Consider the following 27,364-nt stretch of genomic DNA (forward strand, 5'->3'; position numbering starts at 1 on the left):
GTCTGATTAAAAGTAGCATTTTAAGCAAATTTCAAGAATCAACATCCATGATGTTAATACCTCCCTCAAGGTAACATTTGAAACTGCTGAAAATAAAATATGCCAGTTGTAAGTAGATATTATCAACAAACTTCTATAGTGTGCTGCACATTCTTCCAAGCCAAGAGTTTTTACTGCTGCTATAGAAAAACAAAACCAAACCAACAAAAAAAACCCCAACAACAAACAAATATCTAGAAGAAAAAACAACTATGAAAAATAAAGTGCAGCAAAAAGACAAGTACAGAATGATAGAATGGTTTGGGTTGGAAGAAACCTTAAAGATCATCTAATTCCAACCCCCCCTGCACAGGCAGGGACACCCCCCACTAGACCAGGTTGTTCAAAGCCTTTCCTTGAACACTTTCAGGGAGGAGGAATCCACAACTTCTCTGGGTAACCTGTGTCAGTGTCTCACCACCCTCACAGTGAAGAATTTCTTCCTAATGTCTAACCTAAATCTACCCTCTTCCAGGTTAAAGCTACATATAAAAACATATAAATGATTAAATTAGGATATATATCCAATAGAAGCAAACTTTTCAATATAGGTAGTCTCCTATAGTCTACCAAAGCCATGCCAGTAAGTAAGAAGCAGGGGGGGAATAAAACAAGATCAACGACTTACTTAACATCAAGAAAATCAGCTTTTATACTATGTCTTAGCTGTTAACTGGAAAGGGAATGAGGTGTGCAACCATCTTCTAAAGGAAAGAAAGGGGGAGACTTAAACTTCTGAGGTTACAACAGCCAGTGAGGAATTTAGCAATTTAACAACTTCACATTCCATATACAGGAAAACATGAACTTTATTGTATTTTGCCTCTCAGGTTTCTTTTAAACACAGGGATAATTTAAAAGATGATTTAGAGCTCAAATATCACGGAAAGCCTGAATCTACTAAGATGTTTTATTCAAATTACATATTTTTAAGATGCCAAAAATATTGAATGCGTAAATTATTTATGTTTGGAGACCCAAAAAGAGTAAGAATAGGAATTTAATTGCTTTGTTCATATATAGCCTCACACTTAGGCTCCTATGAAGTTGCAGGGAAGCTCAGTAACCCATGAAGAATGCAGTATAATGTAACAAAGCAGCTGTGAATAACTCCATCCCATTTTTTGCTCTTTGGTTTTATAAGGAGTCACAAAAATACTTTACACTTCATTATATGAGCAAAACACACTCTTTTTATGTCAGCCAACCAACAACCAAACTACCAGAAGTTTAGTGTTTTAATGTGCAAGTGTCTTCCATACATAAAGCAGGGGTGGAGAGAAGAGACCCTGCAATTACAAGCCAGAAGCAACAAAGCATATTTTTGTCACTTACATCACTTGCAATGCTTCATAAGTTCTGTTTTTTATAAAAAGTTAAAAGCATGGCTGAAGCCATCTAACTCTTGAAAAGGAAGAAACACGTTAATTCAGTGAGCATGACAAGAAAATGAACTATACCCACTTGTATACAAAGGTAGTAAAAATAAAACAACTCAATGATGGCTTGAAGTTATGGATGCACCAGAGCAGAGAAACCTTCTGTGCTAAGCCCATGCTGATCTGGAAATAAAAGTAAAAAAGAAGCTGGAAAATGAAAAAAAGTTATCCATTATCTCATCTGCTTACAAAAAGATACTCTTTTCCAATACCCCAAGATCCTGCTGCATATACAGGTTACAGGGATTTTTACTTTCTTATGTTTCAAACAGCTAATGGAATTTTCCCCTTACCTAAAATTAAATGCTTTTGCTGTTTGCCCATTTTTTTAAATTAGGACAGCTCCTTCTACTTACCACTGTGGACTCAACATCTGTAAGACTTTTGACACATTGTTCCATTAGTGACCCTGTCTGTGTCTCACAAGTTTCTTTCCAAAATGAGAAGTGCGGGGATTACCTGCAGAAAATGCTGAGCTATGGAGGTCTCCCTAAACAAGCAAAAAAAAAAAAAAAGCTGGTTTCGTAGGAATGACATCTCCACTTTGCCCATATGAGCTGTTTGTTAGGCTCCTAGGTCCCTTGTGTAGTGCTCCTCATTTGCGAGGAAAAAAAAGAGACCTTCAAAATTATAAAACAGTTGTACAACTCTCAGAGACCTCAAGCCAAGCACCAAATGGCTGATATTAGAAAAAGGTAGAACAATTCTCCAAGCAAAACCCTATTCCTAATTAAGAACTGTGTATGTAAATCCTTGATATCATTTCATGCTATGTAACTTCATGAGCAAATTTATCCTGGTAATGTTTTCTAGGTACAGATTTCCCTGGAACTTCAGTGCTCATGGACAGTTGGCATTAAAATCTGTAGTTTCAGCTAAGAAGAAACCAAAAGCCTTGAAGGCCTTCTACCTTACATCACCAAGATATCCAGACACGGAATCCAAAGCAGTAAATAATAGGAAACCAGCTTCAGAGGTCAAATACCGCTTATTTTTAATTTAAGGACAGAATTAGTGGTCCTGTTCAAATAAAATTGCTGTTGCAACAAGTAAGGTCTTTACGATGACAGTACTTCAGGCACAAGAGGATACATACAAATAGCCATGCTGTGTATTTCTGACCACTGGTTAAGAACATAGTTTTCCCTGACTCTGATTATTGGTATAACTGGACTCCTTTTTCACTTTAGCTTATATTTCAACACTTTTTTGGTGCAAAAGAACATCCTACCAACAAAATATTATGCCATTTATGTAAAAGGAGGAGGTAGTTTTAGGCTCTTGGGTGCAGGTAAAAAAGCAAAGGAAATTTATGTGTTTAAGCTAACTTGGTCTTCTTTATGTATTGGTGTCTATTGGTTCTAAATATTTTTCTTCTACTTTAATATACCTTATTAGGTACAGCTTTTGGAATTAAAATTGTAAGAAAAGAACATTCTGCCTGAGGCACTGCAAGAGAAATGGGAGAACAAAAAGAAACTATGAATCTGTCAAGCTCAGATAAAAATAATACTCAAAGAATTATGGGCAATAGTTTGGATATGGCAGAGAAAATTTAACAACTTTGTCTTGAGAAGGTATATCCTTGATAAGAAGCATCTGTAGCCACGTCCAGTTGCAGTGTTAAATGCTGCAAATTACCATCTCTACCAGTGCAAGCTGTATTTTCCACTGCCTTTGCTCCCTTCATTGCCCTTTCAGAACAATCCTTCATTTAAGTGAACAGTTTACAGACCAGCTATGTAGAATACATGAACAAACCCATACATTTTTCAATATTAGACTCAAAAAACCCCATCTACTTGGCTTCTGACAATGAGAGAGAACAAAAAGGGAAATGTAATGAAAAAAATCTTACATGTGGAAATATTCAGGCTCTATTAGGACTTAATCTACCTGATGCAAAATGTTTAAATATTAACATCAACCATCCTCCCCCAAGTAAACACAAAATACAGATCCATGATATGTGAAGAAGAATATGTCAAGCTTATGAAACAACCCTTGTTTAGACCACTATGATCAACATTAGTACCTTTAATATAAACAGCACTGAAGCATCGACCACCACTCCTTTTCAGGGAGTGGATGCTGAAATACAAGATACAACCTTTGTGTATGTTTCTAGTTTAAATGGTTAGTGAACTCTAAATTTTATTTTTCCTCTTCTTTTGGCTCTTAAATATGTGAATACTCAAGTTATACACAACTGCCTTACAGGTATTGACATAATATTTGTTGAAAGTCTAATTGTGAATTTATTAGACTTACATTTTTAATATGTTTTATTTATTATTTTAATTAAATATGTAACATTTTTTAATATTTTAAACAAAGCAATACACAATATATTTGCTTAGGTTGGGAGGCTGGGTTTTTGTTGTTTTTTTAATTTTGTTTTATTGGGCCAAATATAAAAACACATACAAAACCAGAAAATTTGAGACAGGGAAGAGAACTGGCTTCTAAATGCAGTAGGCTAAATATTCATACTGATGTATCAGTTACTTACAGTTCTTAAACTAGGATTTTAATTAGGAAGTATTTATACAGTTCAGATTTTATGCACCACCTGTCCCCTTTGCAACAGCAGCTTCTGAGCCAGTCCACAGTGGCCATAATAATTTACAAGAAAACATTTTATGTGACTGGATAATATGTTTTAATAAGATAAATAAATGAGTTACAAGAACTTTGCAAGCCATGGAAGCAGAGCATAAATACTAAGGAATGGCAAAATTCCATCTCAGGATTTAATTAATAATCACTCAGGTTTTCAGAGTTACTAAGAAGAAAAGGAATAAACAGAATTTCATCTTTATGTGAGCAATGTTCTCTTGCCTTTGTAAGGAAGGGTCTCATAGCACACCAACAATGAAAAAAACTTTCATTGAACCTAAGATGATATGTCTCTGTCAGCATAGAGACATGCAGAATAGCACCTGGCATCAACCCTGCTTTGTAGACTAGGAATTGGGACATAAGTTTTATGTATTGTTCAGGTTTTGTAAGAAATCTATGGCAAACTCAGAACATCTTATCTTCCACCTTATATAGGACCTCGACTGAGATCACCCTTCTTCCCACAAGAAAGGCACACAAAGGAGATTGATGCCATAAATCTCTGAATTTGCTGTTTACAAGGTAAGCACATCATGTCAAGCAAAAGCCACCAACCTTCATAAAACAGGAAGAATGTATAATGGCTCAAAGAGGATGCAGCACACTATAGAGCCCCTCTCCTTGCAGCATTTGACATTGCAGATCAGATTTGCATTATTTTTCCCCTCCTATACTCCCAGAGGAGCATCTGCACTTGGTTGAGTAGCACCCGAACTGGTCTTTCAAACAGATCTTAAAATTGTTAACTTGAACTATACAACATAGAAAGGGTTAACTAAGCTGAACAACCACAGAAGAACCTGGCAAACTGTTGCAGTTTTATATAACCTAGCAACATGAAACCCCTTTCTATTCTTGGCTAGATTTCCTTTGCACTCCCTGTTTAAAATGTGTATATAGAAAGAACACAAACTGTGGTACCTCTACTGCGTATTCAACAAGGTTAATTTTAGTCATCACAGAGACCTGGTGGGATGTCTTCTGTGATTGGAGCGTCAGAATGGAGGGTTAGGAAGGACAGGCAGGGGAGACGAGGTGGGGTGTTGCCCTCTATGTCAAAGACCAGCTGAAGTGCATGGAGCTCTCCCTGGGGATGGATGAGCAGCCTACTGAGAGTTTATGGGTTAAGAATAAGGGGAAGGAAAGCACAGGGGATGTTACAGTGGGGCTCTGCTACAGGCCGCCTGACCAGGAGGACAAGGCACTCTACAAACAGACTGGAGCAGCTTCACTTTTGCAAACCATGGTACTCATGGGGGACTTCAACCACCCTGATATCTGTTGGAGGGACAACTCTGAAAAACACAAACAATCCAGGAGGTTCCTAGAGTGTGTTGATGACAAGTTCCTTTTTCAAGTAATTGAGGAAGAGGTGCTATGCTGGATCTTGTCCTCACCAACAAGGAAGGGCTGGTGAGGGATGTTAAGCTCAAGGGCAGCCTTGGTCTTAGTAATCATGAAATGGTGGAGTTCAGGATCCTTAGGGCAGCAAGGAGGGCTCAAAGTGGGCTTACTACCCTTGACTTCAAGAGGGCAGATTTCAGCCTCTTCAAGGATCCGCTCAAGAGAGTGTCATGGGATGGCATCCTGGAGGGAAGAGGGGCCCACAAAAGCTGGCTGATATTTAAGGATTACCTTCTTAAGGCCCAAGAGTGATGCATCCCAACTAAGAGAAAGTCAGGTAGAAACTCCAAGAGGCCAGCGTGGATGAGTAAGCAGCTCCTTGAAGAGCTCAAACTGAAGAAGGAAGCATACAGGGGGTGGAAGCTAGGGCAGGTATCCTGGGAGGATTACAGAGAGGTTGTCTGAGCAGCTAGGGATCAGGTTAGGAGAGCCAAATCCCTGCTAGAACTAAATCTCACCAAGGATATTGAGAACAATAAGAAAAACTTCTTTAGGCATGATTGGGGAGAAAAAGACAACCAAGGAAAATGTAGGCCCTCTCCTGAACAAAATGGAAGACCTAGCTACACAGGATATTGAGAAGGCTGAGGTTCTCAATGACTTCTTTGCAGTCTTTCAGTCTTCTCTGGCAAGTGTTCCAGCTTCATCACAAAGGCCAGAGCAGGTGAAAGTAGGGACTGGAAGAACTAAACACTTCCCACTGTAGAACAGGTCTGTGACCATCTAAAGAACCTGAAGGTGCACAAGTCTATGGGACCTGATGGGATTCACCCACAGGTCCTGAGAGAGATGGTGGATGCAGTTGCTAAGCCTCTGCCCATCGTATTTGAGAGGTCATGGCAGTCTGGTGATGTTCCTGCTGACTGGAAAAAAGGGAACATAGCCCCTGTTTTAAAAAGGGGGAAAAGGAAGACCCAGGGAACTACAGGCCAGGCAGTCTCACCTCTGTGCCCAGCAAGATCTTCCTGGAAAGTCTGCTAAGGCACATGGAAACTAAGGAGGTGATTGGTCACAGCCAATGTGGCTTCAGTAAGGGCAAATCATGCCTGACCAATTTGGTGGCCTTCTATGACAAGGCTACAGAAATAGTGGATAGTGGCAGAGCAACTGACGTCATCTACCTGTATTTGTGCAAGGCATGTGACACTGTCCCACACAACATCCTGGTCTCCAAACTGACAAGACATGGATTTGACAGATGAACCACTTGGTGGATAAGTAATTGGCTGGATGGCCACACCCAGAGAGTTGTGGTCAATGGTTCAGTGTCCAAGTGGAGGCAGGTGATGAGTGGTGTTCCTTAGGGGTCAGTATTGGGACCAGTGCTGCCTAACAACTTTGTTGGAGACATGGACAGTGGGATTGAGTGTATCCTCAGCAAGTTTGCTGATTATAACAAGCTGTGTGGTGTGGTTGACACCCTAGAGGGAAGGGACACCATCCAGAGGGACCTTGACAGGCTGGAGAGGTGGGCCAGTGCCAACCTCATGAAGTTCAACAAGGCCAAGTCCAAGGTCCTGCACCTGGGTCCGTGCAACACAGGCACAAATACAAGCTGGGGGGAGAATGGATTCTGAGCAGTCCTGAGGAAAAGGACTTGGGGGTGGTAGCAGATGAGAAGCTCAACATAAGATGCCAGTGTGCGCCAGAAGGCCAACCATGTCCTGGGCTGCATCAAAAGAAGTGTGGCCAGCACCAGGGAGGTGATTTTGCCCCTCTACTCTGCTCTGATGGGACCCCACTTGCAGTACTGTGTATATCTCTGGTGCCCTCAGCACAGGAAGGACATGGAGCTGTTGGAGACGGTCCAGAGAAGGGCCATGAAGACGATCAGAGGGGTGGAGCACCTCTGCTATGAAGACAGGCTGAGGGAGTTGGGGCGGTTCAGCCTGGAGAAGAGAAGGCTCCAGGGAGACCTTATAGTGGCCTTCCAGTCTCTGAAGGGGGCCTACAGGAAAGCTGGGGAGGGGCTTTTCACTGGAGAGGGCAGTGATAGGACAAGGGGTAATGGTTTGAAACTGAAAGGAGGTAGATTTAGGTTAGACATCAGGAAGAAATTCTTCACCTGCTGGCACAGGTTGCCCTGGGAGGTTGTGGAAGCCTCCTCCTTGGAGGTGTTTAAGGCCAGGCTGGATGAGGCTTTGTGCAGCCTGGTCTTGTGCAAGGTGTCCCTGCTCATAGCAGGCAGGTTGGAACCTGATGATCTTTAAGGTCCCTTCCAACCTTAATCTATGATTCATTCTACGGCTCTAGGCAGAGGAAACCAGCCTCTTTCTAGATTCTCTCTTAAGCTCCTGGAAAGACAGTAGCTCCACAGGAGAAACTCATAAAATGATAATGCAACTGGATTTATGATTGCAACTAGCAAAACCCAAGAAAAAAATCCCATCCACAAGTAACTCGCCTGCATCTGTACCCGCCTGCTCCCAGCTCAATTTCAGCTTCTCCCAGACAAATAGATGGGCTTGATTGATGGGGCAAGGCCGATTGCATGAGTTTCAAGTAAGGCCAAATGTCGGGTCCTGCACTTCGGCCACAACAAGCCCCAGCAGCATCACAGGCTTGGGGAGGAGTGGCTGGAGAGCTGCCCAGTAGAGAGGGACCTGGGAGTGTGGATCAACAGCTGGCTGAACATGAGCCAGCAGTGTGCCCAGGTGGCAAACTCCAAACTCCATCCTACGCATCTTGTCTCCTTCTTTTTCCTACATTTCCTGACTCATATGCCTAGGCTAAAAATGCAAATTACAAATTGAAATCTCTTTACATCCTCCTTGATGAATCTCCATACACAATTTACAAAGCTTTCCATAAGTCCCCTTAGACCAATACGAAACTTCTCCCTGATTCAGGGCATGGAAAATCTTGTTCTTCTGCAACTAAACTAGGGGGTCAAATGACTCCACAGTAATGATTTACTGATGTCTCAGGCTAAAATACTACAGAAAATCTCAATTTATTTATTTTTTTTTTTTAAACTTATGCCTTGTAATAGAACAGTGTGTACCTACCTGGGCAGGGGCAAGAGAGCAGTGCCATCCACTAACAGACTATGAATACCCAAGGGCAGCTAGAGATGCTCATTTTGGCATTCTACAATCAAGGGTGGAAAGCATTCAGGTGTCTTGGTGGCAACAGTCACGTCATGTTCAATACCATGTGGGAAACATGTTGCAATGCATTATTGCTGAAATCCAAAGCACCTCAAACTTTTCAGACCAGAAGTACACTATGAAAGTGGTCTTATTTGCTTAAAGCATGAAAAGCATAACGCTGAAGTAAGCTGACATTACCCTCATTTCCATAAACCACTTGAACTACTGACTGACATTTTGCAATTTAAGCAAGAGAGGAGTCAAATTTATACTGGCATTTCTACTGTCAGGCAAAGAAGTATGAAGCATGCATAAACCTGCACTCCCATCTACTGCTTGTCACTGTATCAATGAAAAGCAAGTGCATATGACACTTTCTTCTATCTGCATTATACATATAGAAGGCACAATGCTCTGTATCTTCTCAAATGCTATTTTGTATCTGATGGTGAACCTTTACTGCTGCAGTATAGTACCCACTAGGACAGGCTGTTTAAAAGAAATGTTGAGGTTAGAAGTCATCCTCAAAACAGTTGCCATGTTCTCAGGTGGTGGCTAGGCTTTTATTTCTTTTTAACTGAACAAAGTGTTTGAACTTCTTCAGTAGACATTAGGAAACCTGAAATACACAGTCTTGCATCTCTTCACTGGACAGTTACTTAAAATAGGCTTATGGAGAACTTATTGTCCAAGAGAATTTACTCTTGAACAAGGATATATTTTGTTACAAACACAAGGTTTCTGCAAAAAATAAAGGCATAAAAGAAAGGAAGAATAGAGAAGGTTCGTATTACTTTTTGAAAGCGTTAAAATGTTTGATCAACTCTGCTTTGGAGATTAAATAAACTGTGACTAAATGTTGCCTTTTTCTTACTTTCAGGAATTTAATTAAAAACGAATGCAACCTTTATCTAACACTACCAACAATCAACATTACAGTTTCTATCAGAAAATGTAACTTACATGAATTAAAACCCCACAAGTTCAATGAAGGATGGAGAAAATTGATTTCTCTATCAGACTTTCCGACTCATGCTTCAATAAGCTGCACAAGCAGAGTTTGCTCACAATATTCTGAGGTCTCTTCATCTCAAATAAAAACTTAATCAATTGCTGTTGCACAGCCTCTCTATGAGAAATCATTCTTTAGAGGACAGACCACAAAACATTTGCTAATAGTCTGTGAAGTACTGTAGCCAATTAAACAAAGTACATTTGTCAAATAAATTAAGTGATACATTATAATTTGCCTTCTCACTCTTACATTCAAATATAGTGATCTATAATGCATCTCCAATGTCTCAGCGTGAGTTTAAGGGGCCTTTGCTACAGCTAGTAAAAACCTCAATTACTCTTCTGAAGGGAAGTCTGACATTCTAATTTTTTTTCAGTTTTCAACAGGATACTCAATTTAAGCTACACATTTTATATTGCTTTGAATCAAACAGTTCTTTAGATGAAATAATGTATTTTTCATTTTTATTATATTTTTCCTTGAAATAAACAAGAGCTTCTAATTTTTATTTGTATTTAGTTTCTTCTTTGATAAAACAATATTAACCAGTAAAAATACTTCTGAAAGATTTTCAGGTAAATTTAACCTTAATTTACTTAATCATTATTCTTCTGGGATGCAAAGAAAAGCATATGCTTATAAAATTCTAAAAAACTCTTTACAAATTAATTTTCCAATTTTTTTTTTCATTTTTTTTTTTTTCCCTAAAGTGTAAACTCTTTTCAGGAAAATAAGCAAAATCCTTTATGAAAGCTAATGTACTTACTTTCATCTATTTAGACTTCAGCAACATTTCTCTTCAAGCCTTTCTGTGACCCACTTAGGCTTATGGCTTTTTTTTTCCCCCTCAAAAACTTTGTGGTTACTGATGGTTTGCTAAATTGCTTCAATCTAGCAAAGTGACTTTTTTCCATGAATGCATCCCTACATCTTATAATTTCATCCAACAGTGACCATCTGACACTACCATCACCTTCCTCATAGTCAGCTCAGAAAAAAAAAAAGAATTTTTGTCTGTTAAGGATTAGGCAGCAGTTTCATAGCTAGAACGCCCTCAGTTGCTGCCAGATGCTCAGTTTCTCTCAGCTGAAGAAGTGAACTGGCGTGCCCATACCCACTCATGACAGACAACTCTCTGAGATGAAATGGCAGCAGGTCAGTTCCTCTAAGCAGTCGAAAGGGTGATGGCAATAGCTCCACACTGTTTAATCATTATTCTGTTCCCAAAGGTGCTGCAGCTGAGTGATACACTAAAATTTCATTTGAAATGGTGATAAAAAACCCCAAACTATCCTACTATTCTATTTGCTATCCATACCGAGCAAATGTTTTGCCCAACTCAGACTGTCAGGTCCACTTCTAATCACTGTACAAGCAACGTTAAGCAAATGCAGCGTTCAGAACACTTGATGTTTTAGATAAAAACCACAGAAATCCTCACTCATGTCTCTCAGTCTTAGGCACAAAGAGATGCATATTTTGTCAAAAGCATGCAAAAAAATATCCATCTAATCAAAACCTAATCATTATTTCAGTCATGTTACTGACCTCATTGACAGAGAAATGCAGTTCTACCTGTTGTTCATGTTTAAAAAATGCTAATCTTCCTCTTATGGAGAAAGGGCTTTATATTCAATGCCCTCTCTCTTCAAACTTGTGTCAGATCTCTGACCTGCTCTTATCAAAATCCCTCTCTTTGAAAGGCAATTTATTTACACATGCGGGAAGTCAATCCCAAAACAGTGATGAGTACAGCTAAACAGCTATTTCCCCCCTTTTAAAAAATAATTGGAAAACAACCTTCTCCAAGTTACTATCAATTCTTTGATAGGTACGAATCTGAAGTGATTCAATCAGTCATTCCCGACTATAGCTTTTGCTAGAGAAAAGCACAGAATGTTTTTTACAAGCAAAGTATTTACAAGAACATAAAAAAAAGTAGCCATGATGTTCTGCTGAGCCTATCCCCATTAGTTCCTTTTTTGTTTTAAGATCAGTAAATGACATTGTTACCGGGACAGAAGGTGGAAAATCTGTTTAAATAATCCAATGAGATCACACACTGGTGAATGTTCCTATAGAATTAAACAGCATCATATAAAATGTGCTACTTGGAATCTCCAGTACACTCAGGTTGGGCACTCCTAAACAGAGGAATCCCAAGGGAAAAGCATCACTCAAGATGACACTGTACAAATTGACGGAAGAAGGAATAATGCAGAGCTATTGAGTGCACATCCAATCCAGGAAGGCTCTAAACAATAAATCACAAAGGGCAAAGTACATTTTCTTAATGAGAAACTTGCCCTATTTTTACAGAGTCTATTCTAGGCACTGTTGCATAGACAATATGCTAAGCTTCAGAGACCTTCGGACCTGACCTGGTTTTGTTTTCTTCATCTCTGCCAAAAAAAAATTGGCTGCTTAAGTCTCTACCTGAAGCTAGATGTGACCTGCTATGTCTCACACGGCAGAGAGTGATCACCTCCCTACCATACTACCCTGTGCTTAGCTCAAGTAGCATCTCTGAAATTTTGTAGCCACTTGAATACCCCTCCACACTGGTATTCATGGCCGATCCGTTCACTATTTTAAGAATAAGTTGTGATGTCCTATCAATATTCCTCATTTAAAATAGTTTTTACGAACCACTTGATTAAACCATCCTATTCAGAAAACAAAACTCTTAATTGCCTGATCTGTGCTTTTTGCTTTTCTTGGACCAACCTAGTTTGTCAGTCCCAGACCATTTTTTTTTCTTTCCCCCCAAGGGCTGAATGTCTGACCACCAAACCTCTTTACCTCCCCTCAGGCTCTGCCTTTCCTCCCTTCCACCATTTCTCCTGCCCCAGCTCAAGCACCATTGCAAGGGAATGCCTGCACATACAAATGAATCAGATTAGGCCTCTTTCCCTTAGAACAAATATTTTGTTTTATTAGTAGTTGGAAAACATTCCTAAATAGGTGCAATTTCAAGTGAATTATTTTTGATGAATGATTATTTAGCATTACATGAAATGCAAACATATTTATTTGCTCAGTTTTATTACTATTCAAGAATGAAATGTGACCGTCTGTAGCAATGTCGCTACCTGAAACATGACCTCTACACCACAAGTACTTGCTACACAAGTGCACTATCACATCAGAGGAAAACAACAGGAGCCAAAGAAAGAGAATATTTAGAAGGAAGGCTAGGGACTTTCCAGAAACACACACACAAGTACTTTGAATTGGTCAAACTTCAGTGTTCCTCACACACACAAAAAAGTTCTTTCTAATTCTACTGAGGACTCATGTTATCTATAGAAGCATTGTCATTCTCTGAAGCACAGGCCTTTGTGGCACAGGGTAATTTTAACCTGAAGAAGGTATTTTTACTTCTCACTGTAAGAAAAGATGATAATCCTACACATTCACCATGGTGAGCCTTCACAAACTGCAGCTTCCACCAGATATTTGGAGGGCAGGAAAAGAAAAAGCAGTGGGAACTGAAGTTCTGGAAAAACCTGAAATGTCAGAAGTTTTCCCAAGGCAAAAAGACAGTTTTGGCCAGGTTAGTCATAACGCACCTGCACTACTAATTCTGCATTTCCCTCCCTTCAAAATGGCTGTGTGATGACAGCCTTCTTTTGATGGCATCTCTGGAATATGATTTAATGATATAAGATTTAAGTAATGATTGATGTGTGAGAAACAGCACAGTCAAAGGCCAAAAAGTATTTCAGTGACAGGAACCAAGATATAGTTGGACCAGAGTAATATGTAATCATGAAAAATATTAACATGTACAATAAATATGTAATATTATTAAGTGTAGCAAATTTCTTGCTACAGAAGTCATAACAGAAGTTAGAATTAAATAAACTGTACTATCTGGCTTACCTTCCTTTCCTATCATTAAGGAGAACAAAACCACTAACTTTTCTCTGCCATTTTTTCCAATCTTTCTCATTTTTTATGGTTTACCTCAGGTGGTAAACAGTAACAAACCATATTTATTAGTCATTGTGTCAGCTTTAAGTAGCACATTATTGAACAGACTGAACTAGCCTTTTTGATCTTTTCTTAGATCTTTTGCCCTAACAGAGGGGACAAAACCAAAAAGGTGCTGTGCTACCAGCTCTGGAGTAAGATATTCTAACCCAGAGGAAATACCTGGTCTTCAGGCACAAATGACTGCTGCAAGGATAGCAAAAATTTGCAAAATAAACAGATTACCTCCCAAGTAATTAATATGATCACTTTAAGTAGATACTCTTCTACATGGATTAGCCCAATTAAAATACTAAGATTAATCTCTAGCTTTCAATAAAGTGGATTATTTATCTGTAGTGTGTGAAGGTCAGCCACCTGACAAGAAAAACTGGCAAACTGGTAACAATGAATGAGGAGGAGGCTGAGGTACTCAACAATATTTTAGCCTCAGTCCTCTCTGGCAACATACCTTCCTGCACCTCTTGAATGTATGGGCCACAAGACAGGGACTGAAGGAGCAAAGTCCCTCCCACTGTAACAGAAGATCAAGTTTGTGACCCCCTGAAGAACCTGAACATACGTAAGTCTATGGGACCTGATGAGATCCCAGAGTCTTGAGGGAATTGGCTGATGTAGTTGGCAATTCATCCTCCATGACATTTGAAAAGTCATGGCAGTCAGATGCAGTCCCTGGTGACTAGAAAAAAAAAACAATGGATCAATTTCTAAAAAGAAAGGAGGGCCCTGGGAACTACTGACCTGCCAGCTTCACCTCTTTGACTGGGAAGGTCATGTAAGAGATCCTGCTACAAGATATGCTAAGGCACATGGAAGAGAGGGAGGTGATTTAAGACAGCCAGCACAGTTTCACCAAGGGAAAGTCCTGATGACCAACTTAGTGGCCTTCTATGATGGAATGAGTACATCATTGGGGAAGATGGAAAAGGAACTTCAGGGAAGAACTATGGTTGTCATATACCTAGACTTCTGTAAGGTCTTTGACATGGTTCCCACATAGCATCCTTCCCTCTAAATTGGAGAGACATGGATTTGATAGGTGGATTGCTCAGTGGATGAGCATCTGGTTGGATGGTTGCATCCAGAGGGTATTGGTCAATGGCTTAATGTCCAGATAGAGATGGGTGACAAGTGGTGTCCCCCAGGGGTCCATACTGGGACCAGTACTGTGTAACTTCTTCATCAGTGACACAGACAGTGGGATTGAATGCACCCTTGGCAAGTTTGCAGATGACAGCAAGCTGAGTCATGCAGTTGGCACACCTGTGGGACGGAATGCCATTCATAGGGATCTAGACAAGCTTGAGAAGTGAGCCCATGTAAACTTAATGAAGTTCAACAAGGCCTGGTTCAGGGCAATCCTCAATCTCAATACAGACTGGAGGATGAATGGATTGAGAGAATGGATTATGCTCTGCAGAGAAGGACATACTGGGGGATGAAAAGCTCAACATGAGAAAACAATGTGCACTCACAGCTCAGAAAGTCAACTGTATCCCGAGCTGTGTCAAAAGAAGCATGGCCAGGAGGTCAAGACAGGTGATTCTCCCCTCTACTCCACACTGGTGAGAGCCCACCTGGAGTACTGTGTCCAGCTCTGGAGTCCTCAGCACAGGAAAGACACGGACCTCTTGCAGCAGGTCCAGAGGAGGGCCATGAAAATGATCAGAAGGTTTGAGTACCTCTCTTATGAAGACAAGATAAGAGAGTTGAGGTTGCTGAGCCAGGAGAAGAGGGGGCTCTGGGGACATCTCATAGCAGTCTTCCAGTACCTGAAGGGGGCCTACAGGAAAGCTGGGGAGGGACTTTTTACAAGGGCTTGTAATGATAGGATGAGGGGGAATGGTTTTTAACTGAGAGTAGATTTAGATTAGATATTGGAAATAAATTCTTCACTGTGAGGTGAGACACTGTCACAGGTTGCCCAGAGAGGTGGTAGTCACCCCATCACTGGAAACATTCAAGATTGGGCTACATGGGGCTTTGAGCAACCTGATCTAGTTGAAGGTGCTCCTGCTGACTAGAGGGGGGTTAGACTAGGTGATCTTTAAAGGTCCCTTCCAACCCAAACTATTCTACAATCAGTCATCATAGAACAGTCTTTGCTTAAATTGACTCCCAGCTGTCATTCAATTATGTTTTATCTACAGCATATTAATGCCAGCTGCATAATATGCATGTTTTGGTAGCTGGAGAGGCAAAGCTGACTACTAGCCTAGAATACCTTGAACCCACCCATCAGTCATAGCACCTGGCAGTTTTATTTGGGTTATGTTTATATGTACATCAGTCCTAAACCTGATGCCAGTAGAGTTTCATTATATTGCATGATCAATCATAACCTAAGAGGTAGCACAACTCAGCTATTCGCAGATTAATTCTACCAGAAGGAACTTCTGCTTAAAGGTTAAATAAATCATTAAGCATTTATACCTCACTGCAACTACCTCAGCCTACATAAGCCCAGTCTCACTTGCCTGTTCATCTTCAAAATAGATATACTGAAGTGAAAAATTGTAACAGAAAAGATGACATGTAAATTTAATTTTCACCATCTGTAAGAGGATAAAGCATATTAAAAAAATAAACCCAAAAAGCACTATAATCATGTCCATATTATTTTTTATATTTTCCTCATACTTTGTGTTGTCCCCCATCCCATTAAAATCATGGAAAAGTCAAGGTCAAAATCAGGGCTGAGAGATGTTTATCTCTTTCTCTCTGACACCAATCCCAAGACTGCAATAGTAAATCTTTGACATAAGATCAAACAGACAAGGAAGAAAAATAATAAAATAATTATTGCAAAAATACATTTGTTTTACATTTTGTTGCCTGAGTATCACTTAATCAGGGGCTAGTCAGCCAGTTCTCACTCTAATGATTTTGTTCCTACAAGTCATTTTTTTAGTGATTAGGAGTCTATTCATATCAAATGGACTTTATTATTGCATTAATAATTCAGCACTTCCCAGAGGAATAAAAAAAAGGTTAAAAAGAGAAAAACACATCCAAGTAAATTCCACTCCCTCTACCAACTTGACTGCCATGTCTTTTTCTCTCCCATTACAGAACATGACAGATTTGTTTCTTCTCCAGTGTCAGGATTTTATTTATTTTATTATCTCTAAGAGGACTGCTAGTAGGCAGAAAAGATTAGACATCTTGAGAATCTTGTATTCCTATGGAAAATTCACTTTCTAAGGAAAACAGAATTCTGTCAGCTTTATTAATAACTGTTCTGTGGAGCTACCCAGCTTGAGTGTTTCTAAATAGCTTATAAATCAAGCCAAAGTTCATTAAAAGTCCTGATTTTTTGGCCCAACATCAGGAGCAGAGCAGCAGATATTTCTGGGAAGTGTACCATAATTCTTGACCACAATTACAGAATCATCTTAAAGCAATGACATTTAATGAATTATGTTCATAACATGTTTAAAGTATCAGGATGCATTTGACACACAATTCAAGCATCACAGCTATGCAGGGAAAACACCATTTGCACATCACCGCAAATGAGTCTCTTCACTTGAGATCCATGACCCCCATCCTAACCTGTAAAAGTAGGAACCTTGTTTACATTAAAGCTTGCACAGATTCCTGTTTGGGAACCACCATGAGCAGTATGAAAGCAGGAACATACTTTTCTTTTTGAACATAACATTATGTATACCCTTCTGTGAGACTACAGTATGGTTATACAGAGCCAAGGTAACCTTTGGTGTTACACACCTGTGAACAATAGAAGAAATATGAAGTTTTGGCAACAAAACCAATAATTCAGGAACAACTGTGTTTCTTTCTCTTACTGGGGACTCTATGCTCTTTTTCAAAGTTTAACCAAGAATATCAAGTACTATCAAAATTCAGAGACAAAACTACCTTTGTACATGATGTTTACTACATTGATTATTTCCTATTAGACATGTTTTCTTTCCTTAATCGAGCCATTTTGTGGATGAATAGTGAAGCATCAGGAACTGATATTTTTTGTTTCTATTGAATACAACTGAGTGCTTCCAGCTGCAGCTAACAGAACTCATCACCACATCTCCCCAGTTGATTGTAATGAAAACCAAAAATCCCCAAACCCTCTTTTCTCTTGCAAATAATTTATCAAGAGGCAATACACATACCTAGGGTACAACTCCATAATTCTAAGTAACCCCAAGTGCACTTGAGCTGTTTTGAAGTGCATGCTTGTATTAAGCCTAGATTAGAGTATTTCAGTAGCAGAAAGTATTACAAACCTTTACTAGCTTCTTCCTATATCTATGCCTTTACTCACGTACATACAGCTGGGCAAGTTCTTTTATTGCTAGATTATAATTGATACTGAAATGACCTCCTCCATTCCAATCACATCAAATATAAAATCAATTAACACTTCCTCTTTTTTCACCTGGCATTTGCTCACAGTGAAATTTAATATTGATTTTGATTATTTTTAACCTTAGGCTGCTGATCTGTAGTTATTTTTCAGGTTGTTACTCAGTGTCCATGGCATGCAGAAACTGTCCCTCAAGGTACACATCAAATTTTGTGGTTATTAGGTAATCATCCATTATGTTCTAGGGCAATGAAATACTTTGCCAGGAGAAAAGTACTGCCTTACTGTTACACAAGAAACTCAGTTTTCCAAAGCTCACAACTTTCTTCAAGTTTTCTCCCTTCCCCATTCCCTCTGCTTGGCTCACAGCAGCTTTTGTGCATATGAGCTGAACTCCTTACAACCCATGACCCCATAGGCCACTCTTGCTACTTGTGCAGCTTCTGAGCTGCAGCACCCCTGAGCCAAAAAAAGAGTGAAAAAGTAATTTTAAGTCAGTTGTCTCTACATCACTTTAATCTATCATTAGTTTGGAAAAGGCTGGCTTCAACCATATCCTGTTTTTTTTTCTTAGAATATTACAGAACTGTACACAAAAAATATTATTATTAAATAGGTGAAGTCTTGAATCTTCTTTCTTAGCACCCTTAGTCACTTCAAAAAAATGAAAGATTTTTATCATTCCTCAGATACTTTGATAACTGATGTCACTCATTGTCCTTTGCAGACAGTGCTAAATGTAGCTCATAGGAAGCTGGAGAATTAAGAGAGAAAAACTGTGCCTACTCAGCCTAATTTTGCTAGGGCCAGGCACTGTGAATTTCTGCACGGACTGTGTGACAGAAAGCTGCACGATCAATATAAACAAAATAAGTTGAAACAACAAAGCTGTGAGGGACAAATGGTATTTGCTCGCAGGTATCACACAGGTTTAATAGAAGTCACTGTTAGTCTTGGATGTTGTTACTGTGGGAAGGCTCTCAGTGTGGCAAGGAAACAATTGTTTTTGGTGGAGATGAGTGGGAGTTCCTAAAGAACTACGGTAGAGAATAATATTTTCTAGATTGCAAATCACTGTTGCCACTTGTGCCAACTACATTTTTCCAGGCAGTACGGGATGCTGCTACACACCTTTGCTAAACCAAGATCAAACTAATCAAAATCCAAAGGAAATGGACATGTGTGATATTTTATTTCCCATTACTTCATATCAACTGATGCTCATACACACCTGGGAACAGTTTTATCTATATACAGGGCAATTCTTAAAATACAGCACATTTTGCAGTTTTCTTGAGTAATGAATATTTACAGTTCTACAGAAAGATGAGCCTTTAAGCTCATTTGGTTGTTGACTCTAACTTTGGATAGAAATGAACAAACTTTGGAGGTTTTTTTTGTTTGCTTCTCCTCTCCTCTCCTCTCCTCTCCTCTCCTCTCCTCTCCTCTCCTCTCCTCTCCTCTCCTCTCCTCTCCTCTCCTCTCCTCTCCTCTCCTCTCCTCTCCTCTCCTCTCCTCTCCTCTCCTCTCCTCTGTCATTTTCATCCCCCACCCCCACCCCCTGCATTGTTGTTTAAACATAGCATTTGACAGTATCAAACTAACTTGCCTTTGTGTCTGAAGAAAGTAACATTCCCTCCCACAGATATAACCACAAGGCTCAAGGTTGGAGAAGCTGTTAAGAAATGCCTTCCACAGAAATACTGTAAAAATGTAGAAACATTCTTTTTCTTTGAATATGCCATTAATGTAAATACAAAAAAAAAAACCCAAACAAAAAAGCGAGACAGTTGTCTGAGGCAGCAGGGACCCAAACTTGAAAGCCCAGTCAACCTCCATGCTGCCATGCAATAATGATTACATTTTAAGATACAAAAGAACCAAAAATAAAACCCGTTTTTCCATGTTTTAAAAAAATGCAAGTTAAAGGAAATTTTCCTCTTCCTTGAACCTTTTGTCTGAAACAAAGTCATGTTTTTTTCCCAGCTAAATCATACACGTCATCTGTAGGACATTAGTCCCTTGCACATTGAAATGGCTTGTATCCTGTTAGTCTCCTAATCATTAAATGTTTATTTCACAGATTTTGCAAGATGATCAAGAAATATCCCTAATTTACAGCAATAACCTGTTTACACCAAATGAGTAATATGGAAGTAAAAAGACAGAAATAAAGGCTCTTGAGACTGAACACCAAAACCATTCTTCAATAGAAACTGAGCACCATGTATCCAAATAGCTAACTGCAGTGAGAATATAGGTTTCTGTCTAAAATAATTCCCCCACCAGCAGTCCCTACTCCCACACAAAGAAGGAAAATAAAGAGGATATTAAATATACATGCACACCTATATGCATATACACATACTAAAAACAAATACCAGAGTTTTTAATTTAATTCTATAAAAAAATCAAAGGTTTGCCTTGGAATTTTGTGGAGACCACATCACATGCTCTGACAGGACAGGACTGTTTGTAAACAAGCGACATATCAAAGCAGAGCAACATCAGACATCAAGGTAAGCAGCCTTAAACGTGCGCCAGCAGCAACCACTTGGTATTCTGAGAGTGCGCAGCGCGCTTAAGGAAAATGGAACAAGTCAGGAACAGAGAGACTTTCATCTCAAAGTTTTTCTACTGCTACTTCTAAATGATGACATGCCAGGTAAAAAGTACATCTCCAACCTTATTGCTTTTTAATGCTGTATGTATGTCTTAATCGGTACTGCATCATACAACCAGTGCACTGAAGAGACAAGACTGTAGCACTTCATTGCCTGAACGATCAGCTTCTACAGAATGATCAGCTTCTAAGGAAAGGACACTGTAGAACTAAAGAGGTGCTATGAACTGGAAGTTTTTCAAAGCAACAATATTGGTGGACAACAACTGAGAACTGACCACTTCTCTCAATGACAGCACATCTTGTTAGAAAATCAAAAAGAGGCTGAGTAACTCATGCGTAGCTACTTAATGGAAAGAAGAAAGAATGATTGCTAAGGGCTCCATGTAAAATCACATTTACAAACATCATCTAGATGTTCTGCTCCAGGGATCTGGAAAACAGTGTGAAGACTACCTATGCGTATTTCATTTCCAATTCAAAAAGCATTTTGAAGACAGCATGACTGACACTCAGGCTTCCCAGGAAAGAGGACACCTCACTTTTTTCAGTATTCCAATATCAATTAAAAAAACCCTCCAGCAGTAGTTACAATACAAATTCTGAAGAAATTTTTAAGTTCATTCAGTTATATACCTATAGATACAAAAAGTTATAGTAGCCTCTTTTGAAAGTCCTTTTTGAAAATGGGTAAGAAGGAGTATGTTCAGGTGTCCGCAGTAAAATTACGATAGATGCTACACCTTTCTAGAAGTAGACCTCTGTGGTCTAGGTATGAAAAAGGTTGAGTGGATTGTCAAAAGCTTACACACAATAATATTAACAAATGTCATCAGCCTCTGCTCAAACGTGTTACTGAATAAAGAGCTGAGAGAAGCTCCAAAAAAAATCATCCCATTTCATTACTTTTATACCACTGGAACACAGAAGCTAAATACCAAAGGACTAAAACACAACACTCAACTCAGAAATACTCTTCCAGAATAACCTCAGCAAAACAGCATGGCAGGAATTTCGGGAATTTGTTTTAAGAAAGGAGGATTTCTAAAATTAGATGCAATTTAGCTATTGGAATGACAAAAGTAAAATGAATGAAATGCAAGATGGAGTGCTGCTGAACAGCCAGACCTAGGAAGAACATCATAGAATCACAGAACAGTTTGCATTGGATGGGATCTTAAAGATCATCGAGTTCAAACTCCCCTACATGGGCAGGGACACCTCCCACTACACCAGGTTGTTCAGAGCTCCATCGAGCCTGACCTTGAACACCTTCAGGGATGGGGCTTCCACAACTTCTCTGGGAAACCTGTTCCAGTGGGGAATTTCCTTCTAATGTCTAACCTAAATCTCCTCTCTTCCAGTTTTGATCCATTATCCCTTGGTTCTATCACTATATGCCTTTGTAAAAAGTCCCTCCCTAGCTTTCCTGTAGCCCCTTTGGGTACTGAAAGGCCACTATAAGGTCTCCCTGGAGCCTTCTCTTCTCCAGGCTGAACAACCCCAACTCTCTCAGCCTGTCCTCGCAGGAGAGGTGCTTCAGCCCTTGGATCATCCTTACGGCCCTTCTCTGGACTTTCTTCATGAGTTGCCTGTCCTTCAACATCCTCATAAATGGATAAACACAGCCTTAAATGTTACATGCTGCAATGTGAAATTGTAACTGCTTATAACTTTTGGGTTTTGCAATTGCTGAAGATAGAGTGAGACACTACAGTTCCTAGCTCTGAAAACCATCCTATCTTACATTTATCTTTTACTTGTGTTTTTAGATTAATATGGTTTGATAAAGTATTGATCTCTACCCATTAATATTTTTTTTATGCAAAGACAATTGTTCGTGCCTTACAGCTGGCATCCACTTAAAGGGGGGAAGAAAAGGAAATCCATTTTATCTTATATGGTGAAATTAACCAAATAAAATAATGTCATATTTCTAGGACTTCAACAACACTCTAGCTGCTCACCAAGAAGTATTTACTGATTCAGTTGAATCCTTCTTTTGTGCTTCAATCTAATAATGAGGTAGATTTTTATAAAAGCAAAGAAACAAAAACACTTTACAAAGAGAGGACAGCATATTCTGACAAGAAGGGTAAAAACTAAACACACTTAGCCTCATTAGTAGTTGGGTATTGTAAACCAGATCTACTTGCCATACAAGTGGTGTTCTCCAGCAGAGTTAGAAATACTTCCATAAACTACCCAAGAATTTTGACAACAGAAATATTTCAAGGTTACTAAAAGAACTAAATTGTTAATTATTAATAACTGTTATTGAGCGGTGCCCTTTCATTTAATTTACAAACCTGTTTTCTACAAATATATAAATGTATTTACTGAAGCCTGTCTGGGAAGACTATGACTTCCAAGTAAACAGTTGCCTTTGCAATCCATTACATATGAACAGGCCTTCAAGGCCACATCAGTGTTGCCCCACTTAGGCAAGATTTAGATAAAAATCAACTCACACAAACATCAAAGACTAAATATTACTGTGTGTTTGTGAACATTCATTTGCTACGTAAGAGTGTCAAGATGAGGAAGAATCTCCATGGACTCAAAATATATCACCAGGTTACAAAGGACCCAAAAGACTTCTTTGGATTATGAAGTCTGGCAAAGCTGGGGAAAAAGCCCACCTTCTTATGCTGAGTAGTACAGGTACAGGTACTGTACTACTGGATAGCCACACAGTGGCAGACTAAATTAAGGAAGCTCTTGCCAAATTATAGAATTTCAATCTTTTAATAAAATGGGATTTTTATCTGAATTTGTATGATGTTTCTTCTGCTTCTTCACAAAAACAAGCACTGTGGCCTGAGGAAAGGAGACAGGGTCTGCATGACTAAGCTACTCAGGAGCTGGATAGACAAAAGGGCAGGGACACACACAGGATTCTTGGGCATCCATGGGGTACTGAAACTGGTATCCTGCAAAGGAAGGAGAAACCATGTAGAAAAACCCCAGTAACCATAAGGTAAGATGCAAAACTGCTGAGAAAAAGAAGAGGAAGACTATCCCACCTTTAGGGAACAGAAATCTATGGGAGGACAGGGGCAGCGTAGCGTCCTTCACATTGATTAGTGGTCATATGACACACCATGAAACACTGAAGTAGTCCTTCATCAATCATGAACTTACAGAGCATACTTAACAAAAAAAGAATTCCATAAACGTTAAGAGGAGGAAAAAAAACTAAACACAAACCACAAGAAAGACCTATTCACAAAGTTATTCTCAGATTCTTTTGTAGTAATCATTCACATTAAATGTTATCAGTGCCCCCCCCAAATAAAAGTTTTAAAGTATAAAATTAGAATCCCTAACTTAATACTTCAGTTCACATCACATAGCAGGATTAAAATTCAAGTGCCCTTTGTACCCCACACTTCCTAATTTAGATTATTCATGTTATAAAACTCAGCATAATCTGGGAGACCCAGCAGTCCGCTTCCCCTGTATGAGATTATCAGTGCTGGAAATCACTAACCATGTAATAAGTAAATTGCTTTTTAATCACTCTACAATACTTGATGCTTTCACTGAAGAATGCAAGATCCTATGGAGAACTGTGAAGTAAAGCTGAAGGATTTAGCTGAATTCACATCAAGCTTCATTTACGTACATGAATTTATATATAAGTATATATACGTATACATGGAGCACTGGAAGTACTTCATATATATATTTCATTATCAGTGTTGATGTAAATTAAATTTGCAGCCAAATAAAGTCTGTATGTATTGACACTCATGTCGGACTGTTCTTGACAAGTCTGTTACCCACCACTCCACTGAGGTGAACTCCAGACACCCAACACAAGGGCTCTGCTATGTCCAAGTAAGGATATGTCATCTTGTCTTTATATACTCAATGTACAGAGCCAAACCCAGAAACCTGCCTGTTCTCTCAGTCTGCTAATGTCTCTGAAAAGCCATCAGAGAGGACCACCATGTAGCTAGAAGCTGTTTCTTAGACATCTCTAAATGAAAGATTTCATTTTTTTAAGATATGGGGATGACGAATGTGACGAAAAAGAATCTGAAGAGACCAAGCACAGCAGGAAGGAGCAGAAGACACAGCTGTGCTGAGAAATGTATCCAGCTGCAAAGCCTGCAGGTGCATCTGAAGTAGACAGAATGAAAGATTAGGGAAGGTGTTCCTGGGATGGAGAAATTTGAGGGATGAGGGAAGTTTGCTAAAGTAAATCAGAAGAAAAAACATGCTTTGGGAATATCAGGGCTAGAGGAAAATAAGACAAAGGGGAATGAAATCACAGTTGAGATCTCAGAGATGTGAAGAGCAAGCAAAGAAGGGAGGAAAAAAGAGCAAAAAGGCAAGCTATGAAAGAAAAGTGGCATTAGCCCTAGTGGGAAAAGATAAGATCAGCAAGAAAGGGAAAAAGTGGCAATGAAAATGGTGAGTATGAAAGCAAATAGCCTGGACTTCAATACAGTAGGACAATCAATTAAAATTTTCAAATCACCACAAAGGCTACATCAGATTGATAATAATTTGCACTACATCTAGGAGAGCCTGAGAAACAAGTGTGAACATTACAGAGACCAATCAAGTAAAAATGTACTGTCTTTTCCAGTGATTGTGATTTATAAAGGTTCTGAGTCAGATATTCGGAGGAATGGGGTGGCAAGCAGCAGCAGCACCTCACTGGAGCAAAACAGATACTTTCCTAAACTCAAACACAGCCAACTTTCCATCCTTCAGGAACCAAATGCAAACACAAATGCTGTAAGTCTTGAGCAGGGCACTGTGGAAGATAAAAATAGATCTGCCTACAACAAATACTTGTCTCTACAGGCTCACAGCTTGGCAGTTGAGAAACACGAGGCGCACTTTCCATTTCTTAACCGAACGTCAAATCACTTGCTCAGCCACTTGCAGATTAAAGCTAGCTGTCTTACAGCTGTGTGATGAGTGATATCATTAAAGAAGCACATAAAATCCTTGTCAAGATACTTGTCAATTTGGGATTCTCCAGACACAGCTCATCCCCAAAAAAGCCACGGTGCACTACACATGGAGATATGAAAAACATCAGAAGGGGAAAAAAACCCCCCACACTAATGTATATTGTGAACATGCAAATATGTTTTATTTTTTATCAACTCCTAAGTGGCATACCAAGGGTGGGAAACATTAGAGAACTGAGCTGCAGAACATTTAGAGGAGATACAGGTGTTTGAAATAAAACAGGATAGCTCTAAATGTTGCATTGGAAGAAGAGGCAAGAGCAGACACCAAAGGGTGATTTTTTGCCACACTTTTCCCAGTGTGCATGACCTAGTAACTGTAGAGAATGCCTAAATTCATTTTTCTTGTATCTTGCTGAAGTACTATCAGAACAGCAGTCCAGGAAGATAAAAGGGCTCTCAAAACTAGTCACACTTTGAGCTCACTAACCATTCTGTTATTCTCCAATAGCTTCCATTTTATTATGGAAATGTTTTCACACAGAAATGCGTGTAAGGAGAAGCCTCTCTTCTGAAGAAGATTATGGCAGTACATCAAAGAAAACCTCAAAGAAGGCATCTGGTTGACCAAAAGAACACAGTATGTTCTAATTCCCCCTCTATTATATTTTTCTTGTTTCTTTTTAATGATAGGTACATACAGACAGAAGAAAGGAGTGAAAAAACCACAGTAAGAAATAGCAAGTAAACTTGTAGGGAAATAAGGGTTAATTATAGCTCAAGAAAAGATGCAAGGAATGTGAAGAATGTCAGCAAGTAAATAAATCAATAATCTACAGTTATCATCTACATTCCTGAACTACCTTGAAAGCCAGGATACCTACCCTGAACATTCCTGATAACAGCAGAGGTTTTCAAAGACAACTCCCTCCACAGCTCTGTTACTGCCAGCATCCTTGTGCCAACAGCTGATTACAGGGGAACCTTTCAGAAGGGAGTCTGTACTACCTCTTTTAACAGTGTTGTTAATACAAGCTTGTAAATACTTTGGACCAGCCCAGAAACATTAACAAGCTGAAATTAATTCTGTGATAATTGCACTTAGTCGAAAAAACCCTCAAGGTCATTGTGAAACAATTGCAGGAGTAATGCACTAGGTCCCCCCTCATCACTGCTCTCTAAACATGCCAAAGACCTGCAGCTCATACAGCAGATCAATAAAGCCACGAGGCTAATGTAGTTTTACCAATGCATTTCTTCACAATGGTATCAACATACTATAAAGTAAGAGTTTCACAGAGGCAATGGAAGCTGAGCAAAAAAGACAAGAGGACATGAAAGTCAAGGCTTCTTAACAAGTTGGAAACATTCCATATTGTTAATAGGAAAAAAAAAAACAACCAACCAACCAAACAAATCAACCCCTGAATCAAAACAAGCACACAATTAACACCAAGGATATGCCATCAAGTAACATGGCACAAGAGAAGTGGTTACATAGAGCAAAACAGCGGGTGTTAAAAACCTTACTGACATCCACCCTATACACATTTTGGGGTGAGGGGGTTAATGCAGACCAACTGTAGACTGGTCCTGTGGACTGAGCATCCACTAGAGGCTGAGGTAGACAGCCTAGTTTTGTTTCATCCATAAAGCAACATAGATCAACCTGTGCTGCAAACCAAAATATGGTAAAAAATGGGGAACAACAGAAATTCACTCAGAAGAGGAATCTGAAACCCATGCTAACATAGATTTACAAGAAGTTGCAATATGGCTCTGATGTTATATATAAAAAAGTCTTGTAGGTCCAGTATCTAACTCTCAAATAAACAACAAACGGAACAGGATTATTCCACATGACCATTGT

At 39.3% G+C, this 27,364-nt stretch overlaps 1 protein-coding gene across 1 annotated transcript in view; it reads right to left on the minus strand.

The window, feature by feature from the left end:
- The window catches only part of CHST9 (carbohydrate sulfotransferase 9), a 92,122-nt gene that overhangs the window by 64,185 nt on the left and 573 nt on the right, over nt 1–27,364 (minus strand). The window lies entirely within an intron of this gene.

Source organism: Apus apus, chromosome 2 (assembly GCF_020740795.1).
Source record: "Apus apus isolate bApuApu2 chromosome 2, bApuApu2.pri.cur, whole genome shotgun sequence".
Taxonomy (NCBI): Eukaryota; Metazoa; Chordata; class Aves; order Apodiformes; family Apodidae; genus Apus; species Apus apus.